Source organism: Mustela lutreola, chromosome 10, assembly GCF_030435805.1.
Source record: "Mustela lutreola isolate mMusLut2 chromosome 10, mMusLut2.pri, whole genome shotgun sequence".
NCBI lineage: Eukaryota > Metazoa > Chordata > Mammalia > Carnivora > Mustelidae > Mustela > Mustela lutreola.
Window position 1 is genome coordinate 19215192 of NC_081299.1, and position 12484 is coordinate 19227675.

Genomic DNA, 12484 nt, shown 5'->3' on the forward strand with positions numbered 1-12484 from the left:
GAGTCTCTTGTTTCTGCATCCGATCAGTGCAGTACATCGCGGGGCTTTTTTGAACATGAATTGAAATTATGCCAAGTACTTAATAAATGTTTCCTAAATCCGAATTTCTCTGCTCACTTCGTGACCAGGGATGCTCAAATCCTAGTTCCTTCGTGTTTAAGTTCAGGTGAGACTCCCTTTGCCTTTGGATAAGACATTGACTTTGGGTGAGATATTTACCCTCCCCAGCCTCATCTAAAAAAGTAAAATGTTAGAAGAACTAGAGGCAGTTTAATTAAGAGCATGGACTTTGGCCTCAGGAATCCTGGCGCCTGACTTGTGTGTCCTTGAGCAAGTTTTTCGTTTCTTCATCTGTAAAATGGGGATAATACCCACCCCACAGGGTTGTCTTGAGGATTAAATGAAATAATTATTCACAGTAACAATCACAACACCCATACAGAGTAAGTTTTCAAAAACATTTCCTGCTTTTAACTATCTTTATCATCATCTCTCAACCTTTCAGCGGTGATGGTCTAAAAATCAATGACTTCTACTGGCAGGCACCCACTTCCTTAGGCCTGGGCTCAACCACCAAAACCCTTGCATATCACAGACTGCACTTTGTAATATTTTCCATTTGACTTTCTGGTCTGCCGCATGCAGGGGAGGGCCAGCTCCTTGAGGCATTCCTTACGAACCAATTGGAGGCTGAAGGGAGCTACGAATTAATGAGTGCCTTCCAAGTGTTGGATGCCAACATTATGAGGTTTGCAGATGAGAAAACAAGCTCAGAGAAGTGAAGGTATTTGCTGGGGACCATGCAGGTAATCAGTAAAAGTGGTTTCAAATCCAGAACTGTCTGCCTCCAGAATCTGTGCTCTTTCTAGAAGCTCCCACTTTGGTGAAACGGGCAGACAAAGATAGGCTGAGGGGCAGGTGGTACAGGCCCACAGCCAAGGGAAGGGTTCCTGTGGAAAGTGACTGGAAGTGGGAGGTGGAAGAGCCCTCTTGCCACTGAGCTTCTCCCAGAAATTTCTCTGAGGCTTGAAGTATGTGTGTTGAGAAACCATTAGGTTATGCTGGGCCAAGTGTTTTGGGGGGCTTGGAGCTCTGATCAGCAAATTTATAGTGTCACCTTGCTTATGTTTGTTCTGCTCTTGAAGGTAAGCAAGGACCAACAGAATAGGAGGTGGGGCTAGGGGGGCATTGGTCAGGCCTCATAAGCCCTGCTGTGGTGTGCCTGCTGTCTCCCATCTCAGTGAGACTGGGGAGCATGGATTGTCATTTATCTGGGCATCAGGATTTGCCACATTCCTCCTTCCTACCCAGGACCTGAAGCACAGCCTAAGATCCTGGCGCTCAGTAAGCACCTAGTTCATGTCTAGGTCTAGTTCATGGCTAGAGAGAGGTGAGAGCCCTTGACCCTGGTAAGCCAGTTTATTAGTCTTTTTTAAAAACATTTGTTGGGAAAAGTCAGAGGCTTATTATAAAACAAGTATACATTTTCACATAGAAATTTGGAAAAGAATTATAGCCATCATTTATTGAGGATATATTATAGGCCAGCATAACTTATCAAGTCTATGAAGCTGGGATCTGTCACTTGTAACTTGTTCCAGCTCAAGCTACTTCACTGAGCCTCAGTTTCCCTTCTAATAGAACCCACCTCATAGGATTTTTTTTTTTAAGATTTTATTTACTTGAGAGAGAGTGACAGAACATGAGTGGAGGGGTGGGGAGGGACAGAGGGTGAGGGACAAGCAGGTTCCCTTTTAAGGGGGGAGCCCAATGCAGGACCCCATCCCAGGACCCCAGGATCATGACCTGAGCCAAAGGCAGGCGCTTAACCGACTGAGCCACCCAGGCACCCCTTACCTCATAGGATTATTGTGCAAATTAAATCTCATAACACTGTCACATTATTGATTTTAAAAATGTGTTTTCCAGAAAAAAAAGTTATGAAAACAAAATCAGAGTCTAAGCTCACCGAATAGTTATTTTTCTTAGATTTCACTATCCCTCATTTTAGATAGTTCTGGAAATCTTTGCAAGGGCTCTAAGCTCACATGAGACTTGGGTGTTAGGAGGACATTGGAGGCCAACTCTGTCTAGTTTCCAAGGATTCCCTCTGGACTTCTGGGGTGGGGGCCACTCAGCCTCTTCATTCCATCCCAGGGAGGGTGTTCGCTGTTTGACAACAGTGGACAGACCCTGGACCAGGAGGAGGGAAGTCCTGAACAAGTCTCTCTCTGGGCTTGTTTTCCCACCTGTGAGATGAGGAAGTAGACCCCCGACATAGCATTAGATGATTCTGGAAATCTCTATTCTTGGGAATGGACAGAGTCCTCTGCTTTAGGTCATTTCCTTGAAGATCTTTATCAATTATGACCCCTTTGGGGTTAAAAAGCTTATTGGTTCCAAGCAGCCGAGGAGGGAAAGGTAAATAATAGAGGAGAGAGAAGCCTTCAAAGTCCATACATTCCTTTCAAAATAAAACCCTGGCCATCTCTCCCACCTTCCCTTCTTCCCACCCACAACCAGGCCATTTTATACGTCTTTCATGCCCTACCATCTCTAGTTTAACTGACATTTAAGACCTTCTAATTATGAGTTCTGCCCTCCATCCTTCTCAGTATTCCAGAAACTATCACGCTTTCTCCTATGTTTAGGCCTCTCCTTCCAGTGAGAACATCTACCTTTGCCTTTTTCCCCTGGGAAAACCCCTCTTAATCCTTCAAGGACTAGCTCAAGTGCTCCTTCCTCCATGGATACGCTCACTCCTCCCAAGCAGAATCACACTCTGCATTCTAACTGTCCTGCTGCCGATATAGCATTTCTTATTCAGTCTTGTGATTATTACAGTATGTGTCTCCCTCTTAGACTACAAACTCAGGTGAAGAGACCCTCACTCATTCATCTTGCCTGATACTCAGTAGGAATCAATAAATTGCCTGAAATGGATGGATGGGCAGATGGAGGAAGATTTACCTTAGAGTGCTCTGTGGTACTATGGGATCACATCCTTCTCTTAGTGGGGATGTAAGATGCAGGGTGGACCATATTGTAATATGTGTTGCAGTCCCCTTCCCCTCCCTCCCAGGGCTTGAACCCCAGTGACAGATAGTTGAGGGCTCATCCCAGTTCTCTCCTGAACCAACAGCACCCCCTGCCCAGGGGCCTCAAGACTCCTGCCCTCTCCCTCCCTACTTCCTGGCTTTCTCTCACCAGTCTTCACTCTCAGTTCTTTTCTCTCTCTCTCTTTCTTTTTATCCAGAGATGGAGCCCCCTAAGTGCCCACTCGGTTTTTCTAAAGCTTGCAACAGGAGGCTTAAAACCAAAGAAGGGAAGCGAAGGGGGTTTCTTTTACTACCTGGCATGCAAATGAGGCAAAAAGAGACCATGGAAGGGTGAGTGGGTGAGACTAGAGCTGGGCTTCAGAGACAACCACTGTGTCCTCTAAGAGGGAGAGGGGCAGGGAATCAGTGACTACGAGGGCAGCCCCCGAGGTTACATACATGACTGTGGCTTCAGACAGACCTGTATTCAAGTTCAAATGAGGCTGACTCCACCATTTACTACCTTGAACAGGTCACTGAATATCTAAGCCTCAGTTTCTTCATCAGGAAAATGGGGATAATTGGAAAACCTATTGCAGAGCCCCACTGAGAGAATAAAGTATATAAATGTATGTATATATTTATATGTATAAAGGTATAAAGAATGTATAAAGAATAGAAAGAATGTATAAATATATAAAGAACAGAGCACCATCAAAGCAGCTTTGTGATTTTCTCATCCTCCACCCCTTGCTGGGACTTGAGGACCATCCCCACTCCAAATCTCTTCCGCTACAGTTTAGTCACCTGCTTGCCCTCCCCTAGCCCTCCTCCCATCCATCCTAGATTGATAGTCTGAAAATTAATGAAGGGAAACCTCATTAAGTGTGTTCAGGAGGCCAGAAGGGGGAGCTCTCACGCCATTCCATTCAAGGCCAATTACAGGAAGACCTGTCAATAACAGACCCCAAGAGAAGAACTGTGGACAGAAAGAATCATCAGTTACAGGCCCAAACATGAAGAGATGTACATTGCATCTCCTACAAGAAATCAAGTACCCCTGCAACTCAGCCAATGAAAAACTGTCATCACCTTGAACTCGTGCTTTTCTTCATTGGACTTTTCCAAACTACTCCTCCCAACTTTCTCCTTCTTCTCCATAAAATAATGTTTCTCTCCTTTGTTGGACTAACCTATGGTATTTGCTGTAGTTTGTTTGTCCTAAAGTGTAATTCTCTACTTATGCCCAAATAAACCCATTTTTGCTGGTAAAATAACTGACAGTTTTATTTTCAAGGTTAACATCCTCTGGTGTCAGAAGTGGGATCCAGAGACGACTCTTACTGAGTCTTTCTGCTGGACTTCGAACTCCATTCTCATTGTGTTCTGTGCTCTCCAGGTTTTATTCAGGATCTGTTTCAAGGATTTGTCCTTTCTGAGAGTACTTGGCTTTTGGTTTGACTTCTTTGGGGAACCAGGCTATTCCTATTCAAACTATGCTATTTAGGACTTTATCCCCCCACCCCCCTAGAAAAGCCTGTAAGAAATGGGATCCCAGGAATCAAAATGCTTTGACAGTGCATCCCCCTTTCCGGCACCCCAGCTGGTTTTATTTTTTAAAATTTCAGTCCCTTTTCATATGCATATCTAACTAAATCACGTAACCAAAAGTAATTTAAAACACAAATGCTCATTATGGGGAACTTTCAATCACCCCAAACTTACTTTTTTCAAAACTGAATTGAACAACCATGGCTTAAAAATTGTCAAAATGACATGGGATGCTGCATGGCTTAAAAATTGTCAAAATGACATGGGATGCTGCTTCTGATGTCTTAAAGCTTCCAAATGTTATCAGGAATCTAAAATTGCCTCTCTGAAAAATACACTTTCTGGACTGAGGCAAACAAACAACTAAAAATAAAAGGACTTATGAGGCCTCTCTTTTCCCTCCCCCATTTCCTTTGTTTCCAAACATACAGTCCCTTTAAAATTAAGTCTTCTGAGGATTCAAATAACCCCCAGATGTCTTCTGTTCCCTGGAGGAAGGCCAAATTGTGAGCCATAAAGAATTTTTTATGAAATTGACTGAGGATCCTCATGGGTTTGCTGAAGAATTAATAGCTATTCAAACTTACCAGCCTGGTTTCTCAGATTTGTATCAGTTAGTTTGTTGCTGAGGACCAAGCTAACCCTTGGCTAAAACTAGCCTGATGGGCACATCATAAACAGGATTTAAAAAACAAGCCCCTGGATGCCTGGGTGGCTCAGTGGGTTAAGCCGCTGCCTTCGGCTCAGGTCATGATCTCAGGGTCCTGGGATCGAGTCTCGCATCGGGCTCTCTGCTCAGCAGGGAGTCTGCTTCCTCCTCTCTCTCTCTCTGCCTGCCTCTCTGCCTACTTGTGATCTCTCTCTGTCAAATAAATAAATAAAATCTTTAAAAAAAAATAAAAAATAAAACACAAGCCCCTAACTTACAGCAAGCACACGTGCTGAAAACCTCCACTGAGCAATTGCAATAGCTTTCCCTCAGTCTGTTAATTGGAGCAGAATTCAGGCTTGCACACAAAAATCTGATGAACCTGTCCATGACCGTTATAATCAACTTCACATTGTTTTCAAAGAAAACTATGGTCTTCCTTTAGATGTTGGATCCTCTTGGGGAGAGTTTATTCATGGGCTGAGGCAAGATCTTTCTCTTTCAGTTAAAAGGACCAGGATGGAACAGGAAACTATGTCCACCCCAGACTTCGTTAATTTGGCAAACCAGGTCGCTGGCACCCTAGATGAGGCACCTAAAAGAAAGACTGCTAAAATTAATTTTCAACGCTGGCAAATCAAGGTCCCTAAACAAAACAAAAACATCCTAGTTTCTTCTGTTATGGCAAAGGGCCAGGACACTGGACAAAACATAGTTATAAAGTGCTCCAGGCATCTTTAGCCCCCTAGGCAGCCTTTCCAGTGTCCTCCCAATTCCCAGGGTTGGGGCTCTGAGGAACTACAGAGGCTCTTCCCAGCCCTTCCTCTATATCAGCTCAGAGAAACCACTCTCCAGAATGAGAGGGAATCTCTGTCCTTACAGATACCAGCCCTACACTACCAGTGCTCAGCCCCACGGCAATAAAACAGCACCTGCCTTGGAGTGCTGAATCAGTTTGCTCACCTGGGCAGCACATACACTAAAACTGGAATGATAGAGAGATTGGAAAGGCCCCTGCTCAAGGAGAAATAAACAGCTCACATGGAAGGATCTCTAATAAATCACAACAGGTTCCATCTCTGTTCCTTTTCTCTTTCATTTAGGCTCTTTGAGATACACACACATTTTTCTCTGAAGTTCTTCTGTCCCTATTGATTCATTAGGCCAAGATTTCTATTTTTTTAAATATTTTATTTATTTGAGAGAGAAGGGCCACAAGTTGGGGGGAGAAGCAGAGGGAGAGGAACAAGCAGATTCATGTTGCCCAACATGGGCCTTGATCCTACAACCCTAAGCCTAAGCCGAAATCAAGAATCAGACACTCAACCAACTGAACCACGCAGGTGCCCTATCAGGCCAAGATTTCTTTAGAGAAGTATCAGGCCAGGATTTCCTTCTCCCAAAAGGGGGAAATAATTCTAGAATTTGAGAGTAGCCATCAAAATAGCCAAGCAAGTGAATTAAGTGACCATTTGACTTTTTAAATTTGCTCTATTTCTAATGACACTATGGCTGAATCCGGGGACATGGATCATTAGTCCCTATTAGATCTGGTACCACCCTTCTTATGGGCAAAATCTTCAACTGATATTGGCAGATTCCATAGGGCCTACCTCCCCTGTCCCACCTGTCTGAAATAAAAATCCAGGGAAATCAGTTGGCACTGCTTCCAGACACTTTAAATGGCCTAATGGACCTTTTGAGTTTTGACAAATAGACTTCATACAGCTTGCCCCATATCTTCAGCATAAATACGTTTTAGTCATGGTTTGTGTGTTTTCTCACTGAATTGAAGTCTTCCTTTATAGACAGTCCATTGCCTCTTCTATGGCTAAAATCCTGTTAGAAAAGATTATCCCTGCCAGGGGAACCCCTCTTGAACATCACAGTGATTGGGGAACCCATTTTACTGGACAGGTGCTTTGACAAGTCTGCTGTGTGGTCAGTTTTGCAATACTTTCATTGTGCATGCCATCCTCAATCCTCAGGGCTAGCTGAACATGGCACTTTTTTTTTTTTTTAAGATTTTATTTATTTGACAGAGAGAGACACAGCGAGAGAAGGAACACAAGCAAGGGGAGTGTGAAAGGGAGAAGCAGGCCCCCTGCCAAGCAGGAGCCTGATGTGGGGCTCAATACCAGGACCCCTGGACCATGACCCGAGCCGAAGGCAGGCACTGAAGGACTGAGCCACCCAGGTGCCCCATTAATGTGGCACTATTAAAACTCAATTAGCAAATTTGTAGAAATGCTCCAAATACCTTAGCCTGATGTATTGCTACTGTTCCTTCTAAATCTCAGATCCACCTTCTTGAGAACCTGTAGACTCTCACCCTTTGAGATAGTCACAGTAGGTCCAATGCTCTTGGCCCCTGCCTCCTTTGACCCACAATTAATAAAAGATGTACTTCAATATGGTAAAGGTGCAATTGCTTCCATGAAAAATAACCATGCTGGGTGGTACTGGCACAAAAACAGACACAGATCAGTGGAACAGAATAGAGAACCCAGAAATGGACCCTCAACTCTATGGTCAACTAATCTATGACAAAGCAGGGAAGAATGTCCAATGGAAAAAAGTCTCCTCAACAAACTGTGTTGGGAAAATCAGACTGCCACAGGCAGAAGAATGAAACTGGCCTTTTCTTATACCATATACAAAAACAAATTCAAAATGGATAAAAGACCTAAATGTGAGACAGGAATCCTTCAAAATCCTAGAGGACAACACAAGCAGCAACCTCTTTGACCTCAGTCACAGCAACTTCTTGCTTGACACGTCTCCAAAGGCAAGGAAAACAAAAGCAAAAATTAACTATTGGGACTTCAAGATAAAAAGCTTCTGAACAGCAAGGAAAACAGTTGACAAAACCAAAAGACAACCAACAGAATGGGAGAAAATATTTGCAAATGTCTTATCAAATGAAGGGTTAGTATCCAAAATCTATAAAGAACTTATCAAACTCAATACTTCAAAAAAAAAAAAAAAAACCCCAGTCAAGAAATGAGCAGAAGACATGAACAGACATTTCTCCAAAGAAAACATACAAATGGCCAACAGACACATGAAAAAATGCTCAACATCACTCGGCATCAGAGAAAAACAAATCAAAACCACAATGAGATACCACCTCACAACAGTCAAAATGGCTAAAACCAACAAGTCAGGAAATGACAGATGTTGGTGAGGATGCAGAGAAGGGGGAACCCTCCTACACTGTTGGTAGGAATGCAAGCTGGTGCAGCCACTCTGGAAAACAGTATGGAGGTTCCTCAAAAAGTCGAAAATAGAGCTACCCTATGACCCAGGAATTGTATGACTGGGTATTTACCCAATAGATAAAAATAGTGATCCAAAGGGACACTTGCACCCCAAAGTTCATAGCAATAATGTTCACAACAACTAAACTAAGGAAAGCCCAGATGGCCATCAACAAAACGAATGGATAAAGAAGGTGTGATATATACATGCAGTGGAATATTACTCTGCTATCAAAAAATGAAATCTTACCATTTGCAACAATGTGGATAGAACTAGAAGGCATTATGCTAAGTGAAATAAGTCGATCAGGGAAAGCCAATTATCATACAATTTCACTCATATGTGGAATTTAAGAAACAAAACAGAGGATCATACGGGAAGGGAGGGAAAAATAAAATAAGACAAAATCCGAGAGGGAGACAAACCATAAAAGACTCTTATAGGAAACAAACTGAGGGTTGCTGGAGTGGGGGCTTGGAGGATAGGGTAACTTGGTGAAGGACATTAGGAGAGCTTGAAATGTAATGAGTGCTTGGTGTTATATGCAACTGATAAATCACTGAACTCTACCTCTGAAACTAATAATATACTATATGTTAATTAATTGAATATAAATTAAATTTTCATTAAATTTTTAAAATAACCATGGTGGGGTGCCTGGGTGGCTCAGTCAGTATCCAACTCTTGATTTTGGTTCAGTTCATGATCTCAGGGTTGTGAGACTGAGCCCCACTGGGCCTGCTTAAGATTCCCTCTGTCCATCCCCCCATCTTCTCTAAATAAACAAACAAATAAATAAACAAATAACCATGCATTGGTAGAGCAATCTTTTCATCTTGCACTCTTGGGAGATTAAGATCTTAAACACCACTCCTTGCAACCTGAAGATTTTGTCCACTAGAAATGAGACCTCTAGAAAGACTTTTCAACCTTGCCAGAAAGGCCCCTCTCAGGGGTCACTAGCCAAATTCCTGGGCCTAGAATCTTGGATTCACATGACACCACCTGGTGACCTGAAAATCAAGATTTCCCAGAATCAGAGAAGAGCACATCCAACAGACAACGTTCCCAAGAAGTCCACACCAGGCCTGTTAGAAGGTTCAGGATTCACCGAAGTCTCTCTTTTTCATGTGGACTACTAACTTACTAACTAGTAGTCTGAATTCTTATTCAGACTCTTCAGAATACTCTGAATTCTTTTTCACATTCACATTTTCTGAATTTACAGGTTTACTGACATTTCATGTCAAAGAATTCTTTTAAGAATACCATTGTTAACGGGTGCCTGGGTGGCTCAGTGGGTTAAGCCTCTGCTTTCAGCTCAGGTCATGATCTCAGGGTCCTGGGATCCAGCCCCATGCTTCCCCCTTTCTCTCTGCCTGCCTCTCTGCCTACTTGTGATCTCTGTCTGTCAAATAAATAAATAAAATTTTTTTAAAATAAAAATTTTTTTTAAAACCTGTGTTTTTTATTTATTTATTTATTTATTTATTTATTTATTTATTTTAATAAACATATAACGTATTTTTATCCCCAGGGGTACAGTCTGTGAAAAAAAAAATACCTGTTTTAAAACATACTTGAAGTTTTGCTATTTTGCAAAAACTTCCCCAAAGACTTGCTTCCATGGTCATACCTGCACTGTATCTTCACCAATGTCTTCAGTGAATTCTTTCAAAGAACGCTTGCAGTATTTTCACCGCTGAGTTAAACAGGCACGTCCAGAAGGCATAGGTCACTGGGGGTTTGCCTCCACTGGGAGAACTTTTCTCCCATATGCTGGCATAAGTTCCAGTATTTTCAGTTGGCTGCTTTCAGAGCCTGGTTTTGGAGCCACAAACTGTATCTTTGGAATCGTCATATTACTTTTGATTCTGTACTTGTTGCCTGTCAGACCTTTCTAAAACGATGTGCCCAACAAGGAGATGGTCTCTGATACTACGATCCTGATTAAGGGAACTGTAAGCGGGAAGTGCCTGAGAGTTCTGCTTCCCCTCCTTCTTCCTCAAATGGGAATTTCCTATCGGCACAATTACCGATTTGGGAAATAACACTCAGGGAAGGCCCCTCCTGGCACCGTGGGACAAAAGGCCACTGAATTAGGAAAACCGGACTATTGATAAGGGATAGTTTTGGAGAAAAATCTGGATGAAAAGGAGGAAATGTGCAAAGAAAAGGAAACCTCACGAAAATGGAGGGAGAGGCCACCAGGAGGAGCTCTCAGGCCATGTCGCTCAACCTCAATTACAAAAAGATTTGTCGGTTACAGACCCCGACAGGAAAAGCCGTTCATTACAAACTCCTGCAAGTAGCAGACCACCCCACCAGCGCAGCCAATGAGAAATCATCACCACCTGGACTTGCCTCCTTCTCTCCGTTAAACTTCTGGTCAAAACAATTCCTCCCAACTTCCTCCTCCAGAATTCTCCATTAAATGAGGTTTCTCTCCTTTGTTGGGCTAGCCTCTGGGTTTTAGGGTACCTTGCTGGTCCGGAATTGCAAGTCTCTGCTATTCCCAAATAAACCTGTTTTCACTGATCGAATAACGGTTTCATTTTTAAAGTCTACAAACAACCCATCTGCTATTTTTGTATTTGAATCACAAAATTCTAGGCCTTAAAATAATCATCCATTCCAGTCTTCTCACTGGAAAGGTGAAACATGAGACCTGGAGGGAATGGGCTCACCCAGAAGTTAGGTCTCCGGATCCCCTTTGATTTCACAACTATTAACGCTAAGTTTTCATGGTCCCCAAATGTTTGTTCTGAACCTGTGAACCCAGCTAGATCCTTACCTTGAAACCTAAGCCTATCTCAGCCTTCTTTTCAGCTCCTGTCCCCTGCTCCAATCTTCCTAATTTTATTACCTTCAGTCCTCTGACAGCTCTTGTGTTAAAGATTCAAAGAGGCCAGTTGCTAGCCCAGGTCTCCGGGTTGAGAGGTGGTTATTTCCCTGAGTGTTATTTCCCACTCTGGACTCCAAGCCCAGGGCCCTGTTTGCTGTCCCACAGATGCTCCCTTGGTTTGCCTACCTCCCATCGTGACACGTGCCTCAGTCCCTATCTAGAACCTACCATCTACAGAGGGCCTTAGAACCTAGGGCCTGTTGTCCTCAATCATGAGGCCTGTAGAAAGGTAGAAGCACCCCACCCCACAGCCTGGGCCCTCCTTCTTCCTGCTTCTACCCCGCCTCCTCTGCCTCCTGGTTCAAAAGTAGACAAGCCAAGAGGCCTGCAGACAAGCCTGAGCTCATCTCTAAAAGACTGCTGCCAAGACAGCCACAAGATTCTCCAAAGATGAAGGGCTTCTTCTTCCTCCTACTTACCATCAGTATCCTGGTTATGATTCAGGTAAGAACAGCCCCTTGGAGCCCCCTGACACCACCACCCACGACTCCCCAGACCTGCCTGGCAGGAGAGGGAGGAAATGCAGGCTCCTGGGCACTCAGCCTCCTTCCAGGGGGAACACAAGGTCCAGCAGGTAAATCAAGGACTCAGGGGCCCTGGTCCCAGCCTTCCGGCCCTTTTGGCTAGGACAGACTACTTGGGGGGGTATTGACGGGGTGCCGGGCACAGCGAGGCACACAGTGGGCTGACATGGAATAGGAAAGACGAGGCTTGGGGAGACAGCTGGGAGTGAGGATGGCACTGACCCCTGGGGAAGCGGGGGAAGTAGCCCTGTTGGGAAGGGGCCAGGATAGGTTCAAGTGGAGCCAGAGCTGGTCCTGGATATCGGGGACACCCCAGGGAGAAAAGCCTGTGTGTCTGGGAATGTAAAGAAGACAGAAATCTCCCACTCCAGAAACAGCTGGATTCTCAAAGTCAACTGCTGTTTCAGGAGGCAGCCCTGGCAACATCCCATGTGCCCTCATGGCGCTAGTCCACATAGGAGACTAGAGGCATCAAGTTCTAGATCAAGAACAGCTCGATCAAGCATCAAGAACAGCCTGATCACCATCAAAAACAGCTTCATCTCCATCAGGGGCA